This window comes from Fukomys damarensis, unplaced genomic scaffold, assembly GCF_012274545.1.
Source record: "Fukomys damarensis isolate Sample0158 unplaced genomic scaffold, DMR_v1.0_HiC HiC_scaffold_19, whole genome shotgun sequence".
Classification (NCBI taxonomy): Eukaryota; Metazoa; Chordata; class Mammalia; order Rodentia; family Bathyergidae; genus Fukomys; species Fukomys damarensis.
Window position 1 is genome coordinate 7,391,014 of NW_022900931.1, and position 25,237 is coordinate 7,416,250.

Below are 25,237 nucleotides of genomic sequence, written 5' to 3' on the forward strand. Positions count from 1 at the left end.
ACTCCAGACCTTGGGCTGCTTTCAAGGCAGAGGCAGACACTGAGCTAAATCCCCAGCCCCTTTTGTTTTGTTTTTTAAATAGATGTTTTGAGCCAGATTTGTGAGATAATGGATAATGAACAGGTGGCAGAACTGAGTTTCCTAAAGGGTTCTACACTCAATCTATTCCAAATTACAATGTTCCATTATTTTAGTTAGCTAGCTATTTTGAGGTGAAGTTTTATTATGTTGCCCAGGCTGGCCTTAAACTTCTGGGCTTTAGCAGATCTTTCTATTTCAGCTTCTTGACTAGCAGGGATTGCAGGTATAAATTTTTTTTTTTTTTTTTTTGTACCGGGGACTGAACTCGGGTCCTTGCGCTTGCAAGGCAGGAGACTGAACTGCTGAGCTAAATCCCGGCCGGAGCAGGTATAAATTTTAACTTTAGATTTTTAAGTTGAAGATCATTTCTTCAGACCCTTTTCTAGGTGCTTTCACTTAGGTTACTGCTTATTGTGTATTTAAGATTATATTTTTCTTAAAGAAACCAGTTTTGAGCCATTTTATGTCATCATTTACATTTATATCTGAAATTTATAATTTTCATTTAAATTTATAAGCTCTGTTTTTTTTTTAAATCCTGGAAAATGTTGATAGCTTTTTGCAGTACAGTTTTGGTAAGGATTTTGTGATGTTCCCTTATGTACAAAGGCCTGGGTTCCATCCATAAAAAGATTTTATGTTGTTAAATAGTATCAGAATTTCAAATTAACTTGTGTGAGAAATTATACTATACTTTTTTAAATTATGAAGTATTCCAAATTGGAAGGGACTGAATGCAGTATCTTTGATCCAAAAGGCCTTGCAACTTTCAGATTCCCACAGTACAGCCAGTTAAATGGCTCTCTTCTTTGTCCTGTCCTTGTATATTATTTGAACTAGATATTGATATCTGTGAACAAAACGTCATCCAAGCAAGCATGGTGTCTAGGATCTCTGACTTTTGGGGAAATCGATGAATTTGCCAAACAATTAAATTGCAGTACGTTTTGGTTTAGAGGTATGGGGAAGGGACATGGCCTTGTGGTGGAGGAACTCTGGTAGCTGTGGACCTTAAAAGATGTGAAGAACCAGACACCAAAGTAATGAGAAAGCCAGCAAAATGTAGTTTGACATGATCTGATAGTTTCCCCCAGACTATGTACTTCTGCTTTCATTGACTGTTCATAATGTGGGGATACTGATTGGCTGATGGTGTTGGAATCATTGACAAAGAGAAAATTGTACTGTTTGGGGCAGTCCCAAGCAGTTGCAGTGAAGTACAAGTGAATAGGATTTCTAGCCTCAGTAGCCCTGCTCTCCTGCAACTGGTAGGAAGAACCTACCTTGGGATTTCTTTAGGCTCTTGCTCATACACAGCACAGCCTGAGGTCTTTCAGCAGGATGGAACAGAGCAGGGATTCACAGCTTGTTTAGAACTTGACTAGCCAGGCATGGTGGCATGCACCTGTAGTCCCAGCACTCGGAAGGCTGAGGCAGAAGGATTTCTGCAAGTTTGAGACTAACCTGGGCTACATAGTAAGCTCAGGGTCAACCTGAACTACATAGTGAGATCCGGTCTCAAAAAAAAAGGAACTGACTAGCTAGCTTCCATTTGCATTGATGAGGTTGGTAGAGGGTAGTTAGAAGAGGGTAGCAAACAGCTATCCTTTCTGGTACTAGGTAGGAAAAAAGATCCCAAGGGCTAGAAATATAGTAATTAATCCACAGAGGACTGCCATCATAAAGGGGATTGTAAATCACCAATAAGAAAAAGAAAAGTATAGTTCGGGTGTGTGCAGCCCATGGATTGGGCATGTCTGCAATAATCATAAGTATTTTTTAAAAGGAAGTTTTATAATTTATATATATTAGCGTACTATTTAGTGTGGCCTACCTATAGGCCATGTCTGGCTTTAGTATTCTACTTTGTTAGAGTATAGAAAACTATAGACTGTACTTGAAAATCCTGTCCAGATTTCCTTTACTTCTTAAATTTTTACATTTTGGCTAAAGTATAATATAGCTGGTTTTAATTCAAAGAGGAATTTATGGGGGAAAGTTTAAAATCAGTTTGGACCTTGTCTTAGTTCATTTTTTGTTGCTATAACAGAATACCTGATGCTAGATAATTTAGGTTAAAAAAAACAGAGTTTGATGTAGCTCACAGTTTTGGAAATCCAAGATTATGTGGCTGACTTCTCCTTGGCTCTGGTAAGGGCCTTCTGGCTATGCAACATGGTAATTGCATTGTGGAGGAAGCAAGTGTGAGAGGGAAAGATCACACAGTAATACAAGGAGCTAAAGGAATTTAGAAGCCATATGCACTTTTTAGAAGTCAGTCCACTCTTGCGCATTAACCAGGGTCCCATGAGATCTACATGCATTAATCCCTTCCAGGGTCCTTGGCTCTGGTAAGGGCCTTCTGGCTATGCAACATGGTAATTGCATTGTGGAGGAAGCAAGTGTGAGAGGGAAAGATCACACAGTAATACAAGGAGCTAAAGGAATTTAGAAGCCATATGCACTTTTTAGAAGTCAGTCCACTCTTGCGCATTAACCAGGGTCCCATGAGATCTACATGCATTAATCCCTTCCAGGGGCAAAGGTCCCCCACAGTGACATTTAAAACAAACAATACAGTTAATTTATCATTGGGATCTTGTACTTTTACGCGTTATGTCTCGGTTCTTATTCACCCTTAGTGTCTTAATCATTTCGCCTAGGCCCCACCTCTTAAAGGTTCTACCCTTGCTATATTCCCACAGTGGAGACCATGACTCTTAACACATACTCATACCATATCAGGACCATAGTGGCCCTTACAGTCTGGAGCCATAAAGAAGACATTTTCTATTTGTGTTATGTAGTCTGATTTCATATTCTATAATGAGTGATCTTGCTTTCAAATTCACCTGTCAGAAATGCTTTGGAAAGCAAAATATTTTTGAGTACACAATTTGAGCAAGATAACACTCTTAAATTTTTCAGAATTCTTTGGCTTGAAAAATATTAAATGTGATGCCTTTTTCTCTTCTTGAAGGCATTATTACTCAAGGGTACAGCCAGTTAGAAAACTCCCTTTTATCTTGGAGTTTCCTGTTTCAGAAAGTTCTAACTGCAGTAAATGGTTGGTCCACAGTGTGCTCTGGCAACTCCATTCCACAGTTTTGTGTTCAGATTACTTGTCAGTACTCTGTGTTGTCTCTGCTCTTTAAATGACTCAGTATTAGTCAGAGAATCAGCGCAAGGAATCCTGGGAAAGATTGTGACTGGCTCCCTATTTTGGATGATGGTTTTTATTTAATTTGCTAGGTCATGTAATGTAGGCAGACATTAACAGCTTGAGAAATTCTAAAGGAATGTAAGTTCCAAGCATGATATCTTTACGAGAAAATTATTGTGAATTCAATAAAATATGAATTTAGTAATGTTAAACAGATCTTTTTTTATACCTTGCTTCCCCTCTTTTAACCCTGTAAACATTTTTGCCTTTGTAGTGGGAGATCATGAACTGTCCTAAATATGGAAAATTAAAATTAAATAATAAAACAAAAGGGACAACTTACTGAACATTTTCTGTGTAACTAACACATTGATTATTGTCTCAAATTTATTTTAAACCCCTATGAATTTGGTGATGTTATCTCCATTTTGAGGTAGGAAAATGATAGCTTAGAGAGGTTAATTAACCAGAGCTGGACTGGTGGTAGGGGGTCAGAGTTAGAATTTGAGCAAAAGGCTGTCTGATTCTAGGTGAATATTTTTAGCCACAAGATCTTACTGCCTTTGTTCTGTCTCCGAGGGGTGGATCATCTGGGTAGGTTCTAGGCAGATACAAAGCAGTCTATTTTGTTTGGTTGCTCTGGTGGTTTATTTCTTCACTGCCTTTTACCCCTTTCTACCTCAGTACTACCATATCCATAACATATTCTATAAATATTTTTTATTTGTTTGTTTTGGGTACTGGGGATTGAACTGAGGACCTTAGCTTGCAAGGCAGGTGGTGGCACCACTAAGGTAAATTCTTGGCCCAACATTCTGTAAAGATTTATTCAGTGAACAAGTGTGTACAGTTAACTATGTAAAGTAGAAGTGAATGTACTATATTTGTAAATATAAAAAGTACATCTTAATACTTATCAGGTTTATTTGTGGCATATATAGTCTTTTAGATAAGAATAAAACACTTCTTGTCCCTCCTGGTTCCTGGAGATGATCAGTAGTTTGAGTGCTCACTTCCTTCTTCCTAACCAGCTCCTCTGTTGCTGGTTTTGTCCGTCTTCTTTTATACACTGCTAACAAAATGACCTATCTCTATTTGTTTTTCTCTCTGTTTTATAATTTCTCTTAGTTTGGTGGGAATTCCCTTCTCATCTTGTTGGTTCAACTTTTTTTTTTAAAGATTCTGGTCTCAGCTAAGGAGGTGTCTTCTCCTCCTGGAGACTCTTTGATTTCTCCCAACCAGCCAGGCCCCCAGTTCTGTCTTCCTGTCAGAACACTCAACCAGGCTGAAGGAGGATGATGTAAGTGGGTAGAAGTCTACCTCTGATTCTCTGAGCAGGCAGTACTGTAAACTCCACAAGGGCAGACATGTGTTTCATCTGTTTGTGTCCACAGTGCCTGGCACTTGATAGGCTGAAAGCAACTATCAAAATAAAAATGAAACAACCTAAAGCATATAGATTGCCTAGTGTCACTGTAAATCTTAGAGAACATGCCGCTTCACAATGGAGGACTCCCTTTGTGTTCCAGGCACTCGCTTTTGGAGATAAAGGTGATGCCCTGAGGTCAGGCATCTAAGTAACTAATAGTGAAGCCGAAACCAAGGACTCCTGATTTCCCAGTGTCCTTTCTTTCCTTGTCTTTTTGACCAGAAAACCTCCTCTTGCTTTTTATAAAGGCAATACGTCTTTCATGTATAGAATTTAAAAGATACATATAAACAAGAGGGAGAGAGAAAATGAAATATTTGAATTTTCACCAACCAAATGTAAACTGTCTTCCACTCTGTTCTGTGTGTATAGAGACCTGTGTATTATGTGATGACACCAGCTTGAATTTACTGAATGCTTATAGAGTGGTTGCTGTCTGTAGTGCTTCACATTTATGAATTCATTGCTTATAGTGACCCTTTGCAGTGACTACTGTTATCCCCACTTTCAGGTTAAGAAGATGGAGGCATAGAAATGTTAAGTATTTCAAGGTCACTCAGCTAAGAAGTGGTAAAACCTACTTTTAAACCTAAGCAGCCCAGCTTCAGAGCCCATATTCTTAACTACTCTTCCATTTTGATGTACAAGATTTTTGTAGTATTTAAAAAAAAATCAAAGTCATATATGCAGCAGTGGTCACCCTTTTTATAAGGGCACAGTTAAGTGAGTTTTGATAAAAGGTGAACCACCACCACAGTTAGGGTGCATAGAATATTCCCATCACCCCAAAAGTCCCATAGGCTTCTCTGGGGACAGTATCCTTTCCCATTCCCACCCTTTGCAGCCACTGCTCTAATTTCTGGCTCTGTAGTTTTACCGTTTTCTGACCTTCACATACTGCCATCACATAGTAGTAGCTTTTTATGCCTGGCTTATTTCACTTAGTATAATGCTTTTGAGATTCATCAGTGTTATTGCCTATAGTAGTATGAGTTGTTTTTAATTGCTGAAGTAATAGTTCCATGTATGGATGTACAGGTACAGCACCTTTTAAATTCCATTCACAAGTCAGAGGACATTCAGTTTGTTTCTAGTTTTGAGCAGTTACAAATATAGCTGCTTTTGATATTCAGGCTGCTCTTGAATTGAATATTCACAGCTCTTATGTGAATATGCTTTTCTGTTGTTTTGTTTTTGAGACATGATCTCACTTTGCAGTACGTAGCTCCGGTTGGCCTCGAACTCATTGTGATCCTCCTTCCTCAGCCTTCCGGGTGCTGGGATCACAGGTGTGCACCACCATGCCCAGCTGTGTGGATATGTTTTTATTTTTCTCGGGTAAATAGGAATAGGATCACTGACTTACTTGTGTAGTGAGTTTAGATTTTTAAAAATTCCCAAACTGGTTTTCAAAGGAATATTATCATTTTTTTTTTGCACACCCCCTACCCCCATCACATCTTGAGAGTTCTAGTTGTTCTCATCCTTGCCACCAGATTATATTCAGTGTTAATATTTGTATTTTAACACTAACCAGATAATTATCTCCACATGTTCTTGTTTGAAAGAGGTGTTGCTTTAATTAAGGGCTTTTGGATGTGGATTTTTGTTTTTTTTTTTTCTTTCTTTCTTTTCCACTTTACAAATGCTTAGCAATTTATTGGGGAGGGAGTGAAGGAGAACAACTCTACTGTCAGAGCCCCTGACTGGCCCAGTGAGTAGAGGCTGTGCAGGATGCTGGTGACACATTTGATTCTTAAACGTTAACTGTTTTCCACTGGAACAAATTGCCCTTTCACTTTCATGCCTCTACACTGCATACCTTGCTCAGCTTTTGGATGCCGAGAAACCTTATTGGGAGAAGGATATGGAGGCACATCTGGCTCCAGCTGTTCTGCCAGCCCTATTACCTGACCTCTCCCCTTTGGTAGGTATGACAGTGAGTGTCATGGTGGCTGCTGGGTATATTTTCCATTTGTGTCTACTGGGATAACTGTTCTGATTGCTAACTCAGTGATGTGAATGATGGTGAATGATAGCATCTAGGGAGTAAAATAAAATGGTTTAGTAAGTTGAGGTTGACAGTAAGTTACCCAACTATACCATTTTTTACCCTGACCAGCATCTGACAACCTTTATTTTCTTTTGAAACAAAAAAGGTCAACTATATACTGAGGTGTGCCTTCTTCTAGAGATTTCATCAATAAAGTGGTTGCAGATTGTTAGGTGTTCATTCATTGAGCACATTTGCCAGTTAACTTTTGTTTATGGTTCCCACCTCAATGCTTGATATGGTTATTTTCCAAGTCATTTCTTCCAGAATTCCCTTTCCACTATCAATTTTTGGTATCTTTTTCCATAAACATTTAAAATAAAAATGTCAAGTAAAATAAAATACTGTGTTTTAGCACCTTGTTTCACTTTGGTGCAGGCTTCACACAAGAAGGGAGGGAGGCAGAGGGAAGAAGAGGGAACCTGGTCATGTGATACTGCTTGTCTGGCAGAAGCTTGTGGTGCTGATCAGAGAAGCCAGCTGTTTACTATTTTGGGTGAATGAGGTTGGTTGGTTGCTACGAGCATTTTCTCTGAGGGAACCCTCTACTCTTCCAGCCCTACACATTGAAATCATCCTGGTCCTGCTTTTTGGCATTTGGCTAGAGGAGAGAGGTGTCTGTGTCAAGGCCCAGTGCTGATAGGAAGAAATGTTTTGCCAGGAGACTTAGTGATTCTGACCTTCTGCTGTCACTGCTTTTTAATGCCCTATTCCCTAAGCTTGGGATCTAGCTGTTCTTGCAACTCTTTTCACTGCAGAAATGAAGTGCCCATTTTAACCAAAAGAGCAATGCTAACCAGATCTTCAGCAAATAATAAATGGCCTCTCTGAGCAGTGAGAGAAGGAATACTGACTTCTTGCAACACTGGTCTTTGGAGCCTCACATCTCCAGCATGCTGGGGGATAAGACCATGATTCATCAGCCCTCCTGCAGGATTCTACCACTCTCATGGATTGTCCTGAAGCCGGGGAAGGACAGCTGCTCAGCAGTGTGCCTGGCCCCTTATCACAGTTTACGGGAAGGTTAGAGTATTTATCCTTTTGGGATTTGCATGCGTTTCTTTCCTTCTACACTTACTGTTTTTATTTCCTTCTTGTTTCTCTGTAGCTACCGAAGCTTTGACTTTGGATGGTTTATTCTCAGAGTTTGTATAAAAGCTTGTTGAACACCTAACAGATAACTGGGCCTGGTACTGTAGAGTACATTCATGACCTGATGGGACAGTGGTTAGGATGTTTCACTTTCTCACTCCTTTGCTTTCCCCATGCAGAGGTCATTCAGCCAAGCCTAGGTTGTGGAAGAAGGGAAGAAAAACTCTTAATAAAGTGGGAGTCTTCCTTTATGTATAGATTACATGATGTGTTTTATCAATAAAACATACTTAGGCTATAGCTACAATAGAGATATATAGGAAATTATTGACGATGACCACTTTCTTCTCAAATATTGAAAGTGAGTAGATAGCCAATAAGTTCTCATAAGCCATCATACTATAAAATAACACCTGGAAGGCATTTAACTTGTTTGGTGGTAAACGATTTGCACTGGCCTTGTGAGTCTTAAAGGAGTTTTCTCTTGTGAGCAGCTTTCTTTCGTATTCTGAAACTGTTGAAAAAAATATTTTTGGGGAGTAGAATGGACACATTTGAATTCTGCAGAAAAATTCTATTTTAAATTTGATGAAATTCTTTTAGAAGACCTCTAGGTTATTAAAAAAACAAAGCTGAGAATGGAAGAGAATTATCAATATTTTCTTATCTTAGCTTGGAAGCCCTTATGCACTGTCATGATTTATGTACATAGACATTAAATGTGTAAATACTGCTTTCTACACATTAGACATTTCTTCTAAGCAGTTTGAGGACTCTGGGGCATTGCTAATATATGGCAGGGTGGCTTACACATGTGAAGTCTGCAATGAATGATCTACTGCAGGGGATGATTCGCAGTGCCTGGTGTGCAGAGAACAATTTTAACAACTGACTGAGAGACAGCTGCTTTTCCTTAACTATCTAGAAGTGTTTTGAATGAATGTGAAAGAAACACTGGCAGCATTAGAGGAAAATGATTAGAAAGGCAGAGAGAATAGTGCAGCTCTGCACTGAAGTCTTTTACTTTTTATAATCTAGAGAGTTATAATATTTCACTTTCCCAATCTGTTCATAAGAAATATATTTTTGTATTAAAAGCAGAAACCTATAGGAAATAAAATTGCAGATTTCTTGTCATGAGGAGGAGCAGAAGATAATTTTAGATAATTATCCTAAGAAATCAACTATGCATTTTTATAATGTGATTAGAACTTTGTTTTTAGAATTTTGTACATTAATTGACTTTTGAGAGGGCTCAAACTACATATCCTATAAATAAATAGAGAAAATTGTTATTTTGAGACAGCGTCTCTCTTTGTTCAGGCTGGCCTTAAATTCAGTGTGTAGCCCAGGATGGCCCTGAACTCACGGCAATCCTCCTGCCTCAGCATCTCAAGTACTGTGCACCACCATGCCTGGCTAGTAAATAACTAAAGTTTTAAAACCACTATCATTTTATAAGCTGCACAAAAGAAATAGATTGTCCATTAAAGGGTAAATGTATAAAGGATGCCTGTTATTACTTAGGGACTAAAGCAGGTGTTTGAGGGCCAGAGATGGTTCTTCCCTGAAGTGCCCCCAGATACCCAGAAACTTACTAATCTTGTATTTTATTATTGTAGATACATTCCTAATAATAATTTTTTTCTTTCAAATTTTTATTTTTAAATTTTCTTTGTTAATGAACTTTGTCATGGCTAAGATCTGCCCTTTTAAAGAGGAGTGAGCAGTCTTGAGAGATTGATGTTTTGTGTTTTGTAATACAGATATTTCTTGTTTCATATCCTACCTGTTTAATGACTTTCTGGACTTAACCCATTTTTTTTTGTGCAGTTCAGTACATCTTGTTTATAGGTTCTCAGTGTCTTTTTTTTGTATGGTACACCTTGTTTATACAGCGCTATAATTTTTGCTGATCGTACTGTGTAGTTTTATGTTCTATCAAACATTACAGTACTGCATATAAGAGTTATATGCAAATAAAAGCAAAGTCGGAGTTTCCTTTGGCCATTTCCTTGTTCTGAGTATTGTACATACTATATACAATTTCTCATTTATCAGCAAATTCATTTGATGACCTACTCACTGGAATGGAACTTGGCCATTAAACCAGGAATGATGCATGTTCTGTTGCAGCTCTGCTCAGGACTGTGTCTTTCTGTCCTGCATGGTAGCCACTAGCCAGATGTACATATTGAGGCTTAAAATGTGGCTAACATAACTAGGAAATGGAATTTTAAATTTTATTTGATTTTAATGTAGCTCGTGACTGCCGTATTGGATAGCATAGTTCTAAATCCTTCACAGTGTGAACTTAGCCAGCCTTCCTTCTGTTACTTCTCTTTACCATCTTAATGCTCCATCTAAATTGGAGATGGTTGGCTATGGTCTTAACCTTCTAGTATTTCCCACCTCAGGCCTTGGCTCTTGCTGTTTATCTCTACTTTATGAAGTGCTTCAAAGTGCTCCTATACTGCTGCCCCACAAAGCTTACCTAATCCTTTTGTGTTTTTCTAATTTATTATCTGTAAACTTTTAAAAAAGTACTTAGAACACTCTGATTACAGTGATTTGTTTTACACCCCCCCTTCATCAAACAGTGCCCCTGAGCTACATTCTTACATTCTTGTCCCCGTTTTACCTTTCTTATCCTTCTGCATTATATTTAAAAATTCCTTGCAGGGCTTATGTAGTTTTTATATGTTCTGCTTATGTGTTTGCAAATTAGATTCAACCTCTCCTCTCTTTCCCTCCAAAACATGTAGCAAAGTCATCTCCTGTTCCAGTGCTGGGGTTTGAATCCAAGGCCTTGCACCTGTCTGTGTGTGCGTACACACACTGCTGCAGATTGAAATAGGGCCTTAGTGCTGAGCTATGTCTCTAGTCTTTTTTATTTTTGAGACAAGGTCTCTCTTGCTAAGTCTCCAAGTTGCCTAGGGTGGGCTCAAACTTGTGACCCTCCTGCCCCACCTCCCAGAGTGCTAGCATTACAGGTTTGCATGACCATGGCAGCTTATTTTAAAATTTTTGTTCTGAGCCAGAGTCTAAGTTGCCTAACTTGGCTTTATAATTGAGGTCTTTCTACCTCAGTTTCCCAAGTAGAAGGGATTACAGGAATGTGCACCACAGCACTCAGCTCCTAGCAAAGTCTTTTCATATAAGAGGGGTGGGTCACATACATTGACTATTACAGTAGTTGGCTGGGATTGTTCGTGACTACTGTGCTCCTGGCACTAGAGGGCAGTCTGATGTCCATAGCAAAATGTGTTTGTCCCAAAGTGACAGATTTTTGAGTAATTATCTTCAATATGATTCAGAATGTGATGTTGGACCAGGAGATGATGAGGTTCTTTTGTTTTAGGTACCGGGGATTGAACTTGGCTCCATGTGCTTGCAAAGCAGGTGGCAGAACCACTGAGCTAAATCCCTGGCCTGAAGAGGTTCTTATTGTTAGATCTGAAAAGAATTTGTGAAGCATTAGGTGTCAGAGATTAATTTCTTGAAGGCAGAGGCTTTTTTTTGGGGGGGGACTAGTGTCTTAACACTGAGAAGTAGGCAAACACTGATGTTCTTGGTTTGATCCTGCCGATGATGAACTTGGCCAACTTGCTTTATGTTTAGCAAACTAGTTTCCCACCTTGTACCATGGGGATGTCTGCGTCCTAACAGGGTCAAATGAGGTCATGTGTGTGGAAGTAACTTTGTAAAATATTATATAAATACAAAATAATTTTCCTACTCAGTTTCTGTCTTGGTACCAAGGCATGAATACCAGAAATGATTAGTTGTAAGTATTTGTGACATTAATTTTTAAAATTTAGGTAAAGATTATGCTCTGTTAAAGGTTGATGAGAGATCCAGTGGTACAGTTGGTACAGTTATACCCACTTAGGCTGCATACTCAGAGAAGTGATTATAGTCACAATAATTTGGTTAACATGTATCCTTTGTTACTCAACCTTAAAATGAACTGTGTACAATATACAATGGACCCTGAATTATGACCGGCCTGACACTTGAACAACTTGGGTTATGACCAGAATTTTAGGTTTAACTTACAGTCTTACTGTAACTTTCACTTATAACCCAGATGCTAAAATGCTTATGCTTTCAGATGGTCTCAGATACAGATTTAACCCTTAAATAATACTGGAAGGAACACTGCAGCATCCTTTCCTGTGTGGGTTTAATTGAGAAATCCTGGGCCAGTGTCTCTCTGAGGGTACTGAGATCTGCCTGTATACAGGAGAGAGACATATTAAAGGATGTGTAGAGAGAATCCTGAGCCTTCAGTTGACCAAGTTTAGTTACAACCAGCCTTTGTGAATGGAGTTTGTAAGTCAAGGGTCCACTTTATAAGTCTAAACTCTTTAATTTCTGATCTAATGGCTTAATTTTTATTTGCTCTCTGCCTTCAAATATTCAACATGAGCCAGTTATTATGAGGTAATTGGGCTCATAGGAAACCAAGTTCAAGTATAGTTATTTAGACAAAACTGGGGTAGTTTAGAAATAGACATGGACATGTTCCCTGACAGATTTGTGGTTGGAAAAGAGATGAGCAATTCTAGAAGAGGGCAGTGTAGTGGTTACCTTTTGTGGAGACCATCATCAGCCTGCAGCCTTCTCCAGTAAATCACTAGCTTGATTGAATAAAATGTTCAAGTGAAGTTCATGCAATCTCACGGTTGCAAAACTCTTGCCAAAGAGAATTGCAGTCATGATATCTGAATCGAATCATTTCCTGGTCAGGTGGGGAACCCTCTGTCCTGTAGGATTAGTGGGAGAGACCTTGATAATGCTGAATAGACAGCCTAGCAAGTGTGAGGATGTAGAAGGTACCCCAGGCTTCCAGGGACTAATTAGATTTAAAGGCATAGATCAGGATATACATGCCCGCTCTTTTGGGGTGATCTGAATACAGCTTCTCCAGGGCATTCAGGTATGTGCTGAACATACTCGGGCAGTTGGCCAGGCAGATGGCACATTCCTGTACCGACCTTCCGAGGCCTGCCAGATTTGCTAGCACGGGGGAGGTGTGGCTGTGACCTGGCCAAGAATAGTCTTGGTGCCTGCATTTCATGTAGCATTTGGTCCTCCCTACTGAATGGGTGCCCTGGGCCTGGGCTGTCTCTGGGTCCACTTAGGGGTTGGCATACATTCTCACAACCCTTACTCCAACCCAATAATGGATCTGGGTTTTTTATTGTCAGTACATCCCTGGTACTAACTCCTTGTTTCCTCCAGACTAGGATGACCTGGTGTGTGTTAGCCTTTGAAGTTCCACAGCTCTTCTCTTCTCCCACCCCAGCCTGTCTTCATTCAGATTCACATGCTTAGGCTTGAATAAGCCTTTCATCCAAGAAGAGGTGGGGGGCTAGACACGTTAGGCTGCAGTCCCCTGGCTCTTCATTAGCTTGGTGCACTCCGTTGGCTGTGTAAAGGAAATTTAGGTGCAGTGCACTCCTTAGTCTTCACCCCTACACACTCATTCCTGTTGCCCTTTCAGTTTTTTTAATCTGATACCCAGCCTTTCCTTCCCCCACTCACACACTTTGGAGTCTCCTAAGCTATTTATGTCGGTTTAATGATCTCCAGCTGTTCCTGTATTTCTGGCTATTTTGCCCAGGAGGAGCAAAAGAGCTAAAGGAAGGTGTCTGGTTTGAGGTGGATTACACAGTGTGTCAAACAAGTCTGATTCATTTTTCTGAAACCACTAGGGTAAGGCTTCTTAGAGAGAGAATGTTAATACCTGGATAATTGAAAATAAAGAAGGAAAGTACAAGCTCCTGTCAGGGACGTTTTAAAAATAAGCATTTTGGATAAATATAACTAACAATAATACATTGGATATTCCCAAATAGTTAGAAAAATTTGAATGTACTCACCATAAAGAAAGAATAAAAATGCTTTTTACCCCATTAAGTTTATTGGTACATTTAAAGCAAACAATACAGTTACATTTATCATTGGGATCTTGTACCTTTACATGACAGGTCTTGGTTCTTATTTTTTCCCCATACCCCTGCCCTCCCTTCACCCCCTTCACCTTTCCCTATTTACAAAGACTTTGTTTCCATTTTTTTCCCCTTTTCACATTTTTTCTTTTCCCTTATTCCCTTTCCACTTCCCCTTTAGCCATTAAGGCAGGATTAAAAATTTAAGGTGATGATTAAGTAATTATTCATATATGATGTGCCAAACAAATCAAAGTTTTAAAAATTACATTCTGCTGATAGGTATAACTTCTCTACATTATTCAAAATTATGCTAAAAATTATCATGTGTGATAAATGGGTAATTATTTGATAGCTTTGTATTCTGCTATTAGCTCTTGTCCTCTCCACGCATGGTGTGTGTTGCAGGAACCAAATACAAAAAAAGAATCTGTGATGGAAAGGATAAGAAATCATTCGAAGTGACCAGAAAAGGCATTGATTTCAGTTCTCCTTTAACCTAAATGCAAGTTTATTTCATAAAATGTGTGCAAACCCTGCAGAAATGAAATGTTTATTTGCAAAATTGACCACACAAACTTCAGGAAATACAAAATTGCAGTAATTATAACAGTGTGAACTTCCCTGCAGTTACACATACGTTTACTAATCCTGGGTGTGGGAAATGGGGAAATCCTGCAGTTTCAGCCACTAGTCTTACAGCTTTACTCTCATACACTATATGAAACTTAATTTTATGGACTTTTTTTTTCTACAGAACAAAATTTTTGCTACAGCCTTTACTAAAATTTACTTTAAATCATTAATTTAAAAAAAATCAAATAGCAGCCAGGTGTAGTAGCACACGCCTGTGATCCCAGAACTCAGGAGGATCATTGTGAGTTCAAGACCAGCCTGAGCTACATAGTGAGTTCCAGGTCAGTCTCAACTACTCAACTACATAGTGAGACCCTGTCTCAAACAACAAAAGAACAAACAAAACAATCAAATAGCTAATTTTTTATTTGTGTGTGTGTGTGTGTGTGTGTGTGTGTGTACACTAGAGATCAAACCCACAGCCTTGTGCATGCTAGGCATGTTCTCTACCACTATACTATACCCAAGTCCTCTGGTACCTGAAATTTTTTATCACCTAGGATTTAATGATGAGAAATTAACCTTTTCTTTGAATATGCATAAAGAACTTTATACATATATTTAAAGAACTTTCAGATTTTGTGTGTATCTATACATACATATAAATCATATGCCTGAATTTCTACTTTCTCATCTCTATTCTGTTCTCTAACCCTTCCCTTAGAAAGCGTGGGTGGTGGTGGTGGTGGTGGTGGTGGTGGTGGTGGTGGTTGTTATTATTATTATTATTATATTTTTTACCTGGAATGGAACTCAGGACCTTGCACTTGCAAGGCAGGTGGCAGCACCATTGAGCTAAATCCCTGGCCCTTGTTGCTAATTTTTTTCTTGTGTACTGAGGATTGAACCTAGGACTTTTGCACTGGGCTACATCCTCAACTCTTTTTATTTTTTATTTTTTGTACTGGGGATCAAACTCAGGACCTTGGTGCTTGCGAGATGGTGGTGGAATTCTTTTATTTCTTATTTTGAGACAGGGTCTTGCTAAACTGTGATCCTCCTGCTTCAACCCCTTACACTTGCTGAGATTACAGATGTACCACTGCACTCAGCCCAAAATACTGTTAATCACTGAAAACACTGAAAGTTAATTTTTAAAATGTCAAATGAAATAGGATAAAATCAAGAGAACTTTAAATACTTTATTAGAAAATGCTAACTTGCCATATAATTTTATGAGGTGCAAGCCTACTTCATGCTTTGTCATAATGATTCTACTGTGCTATATATTTTTCAAGTCTGTATTATAAAGATATAGATAGCAGAAGTGCACTAATTATCAGTCTTAAGTAACTTTTTGTCTCTTCTGGCTTGGTGTGTGCTATCCTGTTCCAAATTTTGAATTTGCTCACCTGTCACTTGCCCTTAGCAAAGTGGGTGCAGACGTGAGCCCATTATCCCATAGGTTAGCTGTCAGGACTCCAGACTCCCCATGTTTTCAGGGTAAACATGTAGAATCAGTGCCGCAGGGAAAGTGCTATTCCTGTTGCCTTTAACTCTGGCAGGGATTTTTCAGATGGTACTTTATAACTGTGCTAAACAAAGCTCATTTCCAGTTTATATCTGTACCATTTAGGCATCTGGTGTAAGTGTTTACAGTGCTCAGATCTTAAGCAGTAGAGTTTGGTTTTGTTCTAAGAGACAGATCTTATTCTGTGGCCCATGTTGGCTTTAACCTCCTGGGCTCAAGCAGTCCTGCTGCCATGGCCTCCTGGGTGGCCACTGTGCCTGGCTCCTGTGGTGGAGTTGTTTGAATATTGCCTTAGAACCTCAGAAAAGGGCCTTTGATGACAGTGATGTAGCTAGCAGTTGAGATATGTCTACTGTAGTTAGTGAAGAAGCTCTGGGAGATGAGCCAGCTACCCAAACTGAAATGGTACAGATTTGACAATGTGGGAAAGAGTTTAATTTACTTGCCTATGTATATAGCACTATTAATATTTTTGCTGTGGCTGTGACATTAAGTGTATTGTATAATAGAACACAGACTTCAGCGTCAGGCCAGCATGTGTTTGAATTCTGGCACTGCCTCTCACTGGCTCTGCCACCAGTCATTGAATCTCTGTTACTTTATCTATGAAATCAAGATAACACATAACCTCAAATAGCTCTGGAGTAGTACATCTAACCCACTGACTAGTTGGTGTAGGAGTTCAACATACTAGATTCTTCATTTCTCAGGTGCTAGATTTCTTCCAAAATGACTTTTCTCAGTGCCTTTGCACTTGCTATTTCTGCTCTGTGGAATACTCTTTCTACTGATCTTTTTCAGTTATCATATTTAGGTTTCTGTGTATGAGTTATTTTCTCTTCAGAAGGACCTCTGTATACCCTACCTAAAATTACCACCACCTTCAGTTACTCTCAGTTCTCTGAGTGTTTTTCTTCGATAAAGTACAACTTACATATATATTTCTTGTCTCTGACTCCTAACATATTCTTTGCAAGGGCAGGTTCATGTTACTAGTGCCCGGTGTATATAATAGATTTCCAGATACATATTAATTAGTTCAGTGAATGAATGAATGAAGGAAGGAATGAACCAAACAACTGAGAACCTCTTTAGTGCCAGAGAAAAACTTGTGGCACAATACAGGAAGCAAGTTGTATTGGGAAGCCAGTGCTTCTTGCCTTGAAGAGTAGATGCTCCTGGGGCAGGGATTTAGCTCAGTGTCATCCTGCCTACCTCAAAAGTGCGACGTCCTGAATTTGATCCTTGGTACCTTAGGGTGGGGGGAATAAATGCCCCTACATTGAAAGCTAAATGGAAAGTAAGCTTGTAAAGTTCTTTGCATCCTTTAGGCTTCCTGTCTCTGGAAGGCACCCCTTTGCATGCCCTTTAGATGTGGATACTACTGTCCTGTTTGTTTCCTTTGGAATTTGATTCGTTTTTTGTTTTTGGTTTTTTGAGACAGGGTCTCACTATGTAGTTGAGACTGATCTGGCACTCACTGTGTAGCCCAGGCTGGTCTCGAACTCACAGTGATCCTCCTGCCTCAGCCTCCCGAGTGCTGGGATTACAGGAGTGTGCCACTATGCCTGGCTTCCTTTGGAATTTGAATAAAGCAGCCTTTTCAGATTCTGCAGTTCTGATATATACTGTATATGTTACATATGATTCACTGCAATTTCCTAGATTTTCCTCTTAGTATATAGATTTTTTTCCAGCCATGTCATATCAATATGACTTGTTTTATAGCATAAATCATTGATGTGTCTTATGAAGGGTGATGGGCAGAACATATTACAGTGCATAAGGATTCCACCTCTAAATTCACATGGAGCTGAGTTCCAGTTTCTTTTACTTTGTGACCTGGGCAAGTTGCTTAATCTCTCCAAATCAAGTTTTTTGTCTATAAAATTATAATAGCATTTGCCACAAAGTTTTGTTGTAAGAATTAAAATGACATATGTTTTTAACCCTTTCAGAAATATTACACAATACAAAGACCTTTAGTTTGTATGTTTTAATAGCTTATGTTAGGTTTTCTTAAGTTTGTCCTTTAAAAGTTGCTAGGCTGAATGAATAAGTAGCCAGGGTTTACCAGGTACTTCCTCTAGAGCTCTGCCTTTTATTTCTGATGGTGTCAGTTAAATAGAACATACTTATCATTTGTGGTATTAGTTCTGATTTCTAAAATGATTATTTTAAAAATGAATTTAACTCATGCTCATACACTATATGCAGAGATGTAAGAGAAATTTATGGGCTTATGAAATGCTTTAATGATTGAGCATATAAATTAAAGTCAAATTTGAAATCTCATTTGTTATAGTTTTGGGATGTAATGGGGGGGTACTGAGGATTGAACTTGGGACCATGTGCTTGCAAGACAGGTGGCAGAATCACTGAGCTAAATCTCCAGCATGGGATGTGATTTTAAAAAAAATAATATTAGCAATTCTTCTATAATGTTGTGTTTACAACATTACATTATTGTTAGGTGTATTTGTTTATGCCACAGAGCACTATAATTTGAATGTTTTAAAAGGCCCATTGTTATTTGTTCTTCATACTTAATCATTTATGGAATTAATCAGTAATTTCTTTCTGTCCAAGAGATGGCAGCATTTCAATTTGAAAAAATCTTGACCTTTAATATGATTAAGTAATTGATTCATAAGCTTTCTGAAGTAACAGTCAAAACTTAATTTATACAATAAATGTTTAGACTTACACAGATAGTGCAGAATCCCCATATATCCTTCACCCATTTGTCCCTAATGTTAGCATCTTACATAACTATAGTACATTTGTCAAAACTAAGAGATTAACATTGGCAATTACTATTAGTAAACTCCAAAATTTCTTTAAATTTCATCCATTTCCCCACCCATGTTGTTTTCTGTTCCAAGATCCAGTCCATCATACTACATTGATTTAGCGATGATTTTTAGATAGTGAATCAGTAGGATTCCAGAGACAGTCTTTTTCTCACCTCCTCTTCCTCCTTGTTGTCCTGTCTCTGGATCTGAAATTCAGCAGCTCTTGCTTTCTCTGGCAAAAGATTAACAGACCTTTCTGGGTCCTTTAACCATTGCTTCTGTATGAAAGCTTAGAATTTTAGAAAGCTTTGACCACTCACTGTACATTTACTTTCAATAATGAATGGTCTGATTCTTATATCCTTCTCTGGGTCTTGCTTTTTAGACATAGGAGGTGCCTAGAATCTGGAACAGAGCAAGCTTTACTGAATGCATGTTCCTGAATTGCCTTCCAAAGGAAAACAGTGTGGTCCCCCGCCACCCCACTTTTTTTTCATTCTCCTTTCATGAGGAACAGCTTTGGGATATGATTTTTAAGTAAGGATATTTTTGATATAAGGAAAGCCCTTTTACTTTGCAGAATAAAGTTAATTCTTTGGAAGCGGTGGTACCCAGTTACTAGCAGTTCTGCATTAGAGAAAATTCTATCTGATGTTAAAGTCTGTAATAAAACATTTATAATCAGTTTTACACTCTACAAAGCACTTTCTATATATGTTGTGGATTTTGCCCCTTTTAGTTGACAGGGAATAATTTTCAAAATTATATTATAGTAAGAAAATTGAGGTTAAAGAAGTTAAAGTGACTTGATGAGGTAACAGAGCAGGACTGGAACCCATACTTTGATTTCTTTCTCTGATGTCCATTGGTCTCCACTTAAAGCTTGATTCTGTAGGTGTATTGTATTCACTTTGAACTTACAAAATATTGAAATGACCAATCCCATATGTAGTACTTGCCCTTTACCCCAGAAATCATCAATAAGTTGACTGACACTGAACCCTTTCTGGTTAGCAGTAGGACTAATAATAAAATACAATGGACCTTTAAACGGTGTTATTGTATTTTAAAAGCCAGAAATGCATATTTGGTTCAGTGTATACTGCACTTATTACCCTTTCAGGCTGGTTCCCAAACTGAAGGAAGAAAATGAATCATGCAAAGGGGTAGAGAAACTTACAAGAGCTTTACAAAAATTATGTAGAGGTTGAATATCTCTTTACTCGAAACGTTTGGGACTAAAAGCATGTCGGGTTTTATTTTATTTTCAGGTTTTAGATTTTTTAGTGTTTCCATAGACTTACCTGTTCAGCTTCTTCAGTCCAAAATCCAAAATGTGGATTAGAGAAGGAGGAGAAGGAAACAGTTCAGTGGGATGCCATGGGGAAGGGTGGGAGTTGCGAACCAGAGAGCAGGAGAGGGACTGGAACCAAGTAAGAGAATGCATCTCATTCTCCATTTTTCTAGGCTCTATCAGAAAACATTGTAGGAATATCTTAGCTCATTTTCTGTTGCACTGACAAAATACTGCGGACCTGGGTAATTTGTACAGAATAGAAATTTATCTGACTTATAATTCTGGAATCTGGGAAGCCCAAGAGTGTGGCACCAACATCTGGTGGTACCCTTGTTGCTGCATCGCATGGTGAGACAGAGCTAGGGTGCTAGCTCAGGTCTCCCTTCCTCTTTTTAGGGAACCAGTAATGCATCTTGTCCTCATATGATCAGTTGTAATGACTACTGGAAGGGCCCATCTCCTGTACCATTAAGATAGAGATTGTGAGTTTTAAATTTCCAACATTTGAACTTTTGGAGGACACATTCAAACCATAGCAGAGTATACAACAAGTGGGGGACCCAGAAGAATATTGCTTTTTTGGGAATAATAGGAGGAAGAAACTGCTTAAAACCTGTACTGTAGTACAAGCTGATCGTGAGAGTAAAATATTTTTAAGACTAGTTCATCTGTTCATTTGTCCTATCCCACGTAGAAAGAATTTTAAAAAATTATCAGTATATGTGTGTGATACATAATATAGTCGTTGTGGGTTATTGGTTATATACATATCACAGCTTTATTAATCCCTTTTTACTTTCCCTTCCTCTCTCCTTCCCATCTCCTCGCAGTCCCACATTCTTTTCCCATCTTCACAAAGTCTCTCTCCATTTCCTGTCATCTTTCTTATATTTTGCTCAATAAATTATTTATACTTTGGATTTCTCATATAAGAGAAACCATATGATATTTAACTTTCTCTGTTTGATTTATTTCACTTAGCAGTAAGGGCTCAAGATATAGGCTATACCTTGTTTCCCTTTCTGACTTCTAGCATTGGTTGGGTAATACTGCCTTTTCTGCTGCCATAAGACCTAAGAGATGCATTAACTATTTTAAATTTTGTTGTTTTAAAGAAATTAACATTTCTTTTCATTATTTATATACACATATGTAGCATATATATAAGGCTAGATAAGACTTGAATTTGTCAGTGACCTTTAGGAGCACAGCAAGCTCATTTTCAGCTGTGTGCTAGCCAAAGTTACACTCACCTATGCCTTTTTAAGTAAAAGTCTATAATATAGACTATTATAGGAATTTGTTCCTTTCTGATGCATTGTAATGATTTGAATCCCCCTTTTTCCTTAAATCTAAAAGCTTGGTGAGAGTAAAAACCGTATTTTTTTCAAATATGCATCCCTAACATTCTGCCTTAACTATGAGAGTACATAAGATAATTAAATGCAGAATGGAATCATGGGAGTGGTCTTAACTCCTTAGTTAGGATGTAGTATTGGTTATCTTTGAAAATATTCTTCGCACTTCTTAGTGCTGCTTGGTGTTTGTGTTCTCCTGAAACTATAAACACCACTTCAAGCAGGGGCTGAATCTGTCTGGCCCCTACAACATCTCTAGCAACAAGCAATGTCTGATATATAGTGGACCCTTATATTTCTTTAATGAATGCTAAAGAAGAGAAGCTGTGATAAAGAGCTAGGAAAGAATTGAGTACAGCATGAATCTAAGGCAAAGAAAAATAGACTAACTGCTTCAGGAACCATAGCAACTACACAAATAAAAATGCAGTAATGGGAATAAATGAGTTCATGTGCTTTAACTTACTCTTCTTGAGACTATCCCTCAAGTCTCTTATTTTTCAAAGAGCTTTAGTACCTTAAACAATTGTTTGTATTATAGTACAGTATAAATGGGAAGAGTTAGTTATCATAGAACACTGAAGGAAGTAATATTGTGGATTATAGTGTCTGATCTCTTTCATAGTTTATTTGCTCCTTTAAAACATTTATCACAACTTGTACATATTTGTTTGCTGTCACTGATGTCTGTTTCCTCACTGGACTGATAGCTTTGTATGAATAGAAATCATAGGTTGTTCAGTAAATTATTGTTAGGTGAATGAATAGGCAACACTGTCCCCACCTCCCCACTAGTGGTGATGCTAGAAGATAACATAGGCAGCAGAATTGGGATAATACCCTCTTCTGGGGCCACCCTTCACCTACTTTTTTTTGAGACAGGGTCTCACTTTGTAGTTGAGACTGACCTAGAACTCTCTGTATAGCCCAGGCTGGTCTCGAACTCACAGCGATCTTCCTGCCTCAGCCTCCCAAGTGCTGGGATTGCAGTCATGCGCCACCACGCCCGGCTTCCCTTCACCTACTTTTAATTGTACATCCTAAGAATGAAACTCGTAAGTGTTCAGAATAGCCTCTGATTCTGAGTGGTTATATTTTTACCATTTGGGTGTTGCTAAATGATTTTTAGGCATATAAAATTAATCAGTAAAATAGATATAACTCATTGCTACAAAGGCAAAAAAGCCTTTGCTGCTGGTGCTGGCGCAGGCCTGGTGTATGAGGACGGCCCCCGGACTGTTTTTGGTGGAGCTCTCAGGGCACCGAGGCTCATCTCTTACTGTGGCCTCTGCCTCAGCTTCGATTCCTTTCTGTCCCCAACGGTCTGGGTGCAGGGAAGACCTGCCGGAGCCCTGGAAGATGAGGTGGTTCGCATTGCCGAAAAAATGAACAAGGTGGTGCCAAAGAAGAATGCGCTGGAGCATTGGATTTGCTGAAAGAGCTTGAGAATATTCCTATGACTCTGGAATTATTACTGTCCACAAGAATTGGAATGTCAGTTAATGCTATTCTTAAGCAGAGTGCCGATGAAGAAGTTACATCTTTAGCAAAGTCTCTCATCAAATCCTGGAAGAAGTTATTAGATGGGCCATCAACTGACAAAGACTGAAGAAAAGAAAAAAGAATCTGTGATTACATCACATAATAGCACTGAAGCAAAAGAAGAAAGTAGTTCCAGTGGCAATGTAAGCAATAGAAAGGATGAGACAAATGCTTGAGATACATTTCATCTTTTCCTCGAGCACCAAGCACTTCAGATTCTGTGCGGTTAAAGTGTAGGGAGATATTTGCTGCAGCTCTTAGAACAGGAGATGACTACATTGCAGTTGGAGCTGATGAAGAATTAGGATCTCAGATTTAGGAAGCTATATATCAAGAAATAAGAAATACAGAAATGAAATATAAAAATAGAGTTCAAAGTAGAATATCAAATCTTAAAAATGCAAAGAATCCAAATTTAAAGAAAAATGTATTATGTGGGAATATTCCTCTTATTTGCTAGAATGATAGCAGAGGAAATGGCTAGTGATGAGCTCAGAGAGATGCAGAAAAACTTGACCAAAGAAGCCATCAGAGACCATCAGATGGCCAAGTCAGGAGGAGCCCAGACTGACTTATTCACATGTGGCAAATGTAAAAAGAATTGCACTTACAGGTACTTACGTACTGCTGAAGAACCATTGACAACATTTGTTGACTGTAACAAATGTAGAAATTGATGGAAGTTCTGTTGAGTTGGAAGAATTGGATCTGGACCATTAAGAAAATGGATTTTGTAATTAGCTTTAAAAGTAGACCAAGCAACTAGTTTTCCTGCAAATCAGATTTTTTTTTTTTTAAACTGAGGATCAAACTCCAGTCCTTGCGCTTGCTAGGCAGGCAGCAGAACCACTGAGCTAAATTCCAGGGCCTAGTTTTTGTTTTTTGATCTAACATCCCTTCCTCAAATGCTGTCTGTAGTTTCAGATTAGTAGGGAAACAATACAGTAATTGTATGATAGCTGTTTTAATACTTTCTTTTTCATTTTTATAAGTAAATTGATACTAATCTTTTAGCAGTTAAACTTTTGTCAATTTATTTTTTCTAATTAAAGTGTTCTTAACTTTCTTTTTTTTTTTGATACTGGAGATTGAATTTGGGCCCTTGTGCTTGTGAAGCAGGCGGTGGAACCACTGAGCCAAATCCCCGGCCCATGTTCTTAACTTTTTATAGTCTGAAAAATACATAGTAGAAATTGTTCTTTGTTAATACCTAAATAGAAAGTACTTTTTTTCATATTGGCATGTAAAAAGAATTGCACTTACAAATATTAGAGTACACGTGCTCACTTTGGCAGCACATATACAAATATTAGAGTACAGAAATATTAGAGGCAGAAAAAAGGTAATATAATTTTTGGTTTATCAAATATGGTATATATTCAAGTAATACTTGTCCAGCTTATCTAAATTCATATTTGAAATAGCTTCTGAATTTGATTTTATTATTATATTCACAAGCCTGCAATAATTAGATATTATTTTGCACCTGCAACCCATGCTCATCATTTCTTGTATATGTATATTACTTGTTCTTAATAGAGTTTATTTTTAGAAATATGATGAAATCAGTCTGGTTTTATTGTTTATTTACCTATTTGAGTTTGTAGTATATTTTAGTTTTTCAGAAGAACACTGTTAATAGTGTAGTAGGGCCGGGGATTTAGCTCAGTGGTGACACGCCTGCCTTGCAAATGCAAGGTCCTGAGTTCAATCCCTGTTGGGGGTTGTAGTAGGCTTTCATAAATGCTTTCACAGGCAAAGAACAGAAGTTGATACATTTTTTTCCTTCATAGGAAGACATACTAGGAAGAGATTGTTAGCATATTGGTATAGTGTCATTATTGTAAACAGTTCATGGCTTGATTTTGATTTGAAATCCATACTAATCAAGCATAAATCAAGCATAAAATTATATAAATCATTAAAGCTGGGGTCTTTTCATACGGAGATTGGTAGAAGATATTTTTGTCCTGAGTCTTACTGGCCTTTTCTGTTGTTTGATAAGATTGTGAACCAATTGGAAATGTGGGCTATAGCAAGTAGTCTTAGAGTACAGATCTTACAATTAAGTTTTACTTTTTGTTTATATACCATTTGTTCTGTTAGGAGTAAGAAAAAATGGTTTTCACATAGGTTCCTGGGCATAGTTGCAGTAGCACATCCTAAAGGCCACTAGTACAAAGTCTACAATTTATCATGCTGGACCTGCAGAAAGACCTCTGTACACGCTTTGCACTCTCCTTTGTTCTCCTCTTCCTGTTTCTTAACTGAAAGTCATTGTGTTGTAATACAGAAAGTAACATTTAAATGTCCATAATAAGGATTGGCCCATGGGTACCAGTCCACTTCTGCTCTGTTTGTAG

The 25,237-nt window shown here is 38.2% G+C and overlaps 1 protein-coding gene and 1 pseudogene across 2 annotated transcripts in view; both read left to right on the forward strand.

Annotated features, from left to right (window-relative positions):
* Mrtfa (myocardin related transcription factor A) overlaps positions 1–25,237 on the forward strand; it is a 92,904-nt gene that overhangs the window by 28,122 nt on the left and 39,545 nt on the right. The window lies entirely within an intron of this gene.
* LOC104855114 lies at positions 22,451–23,636 on the forward strand (annotated as a pseudogene).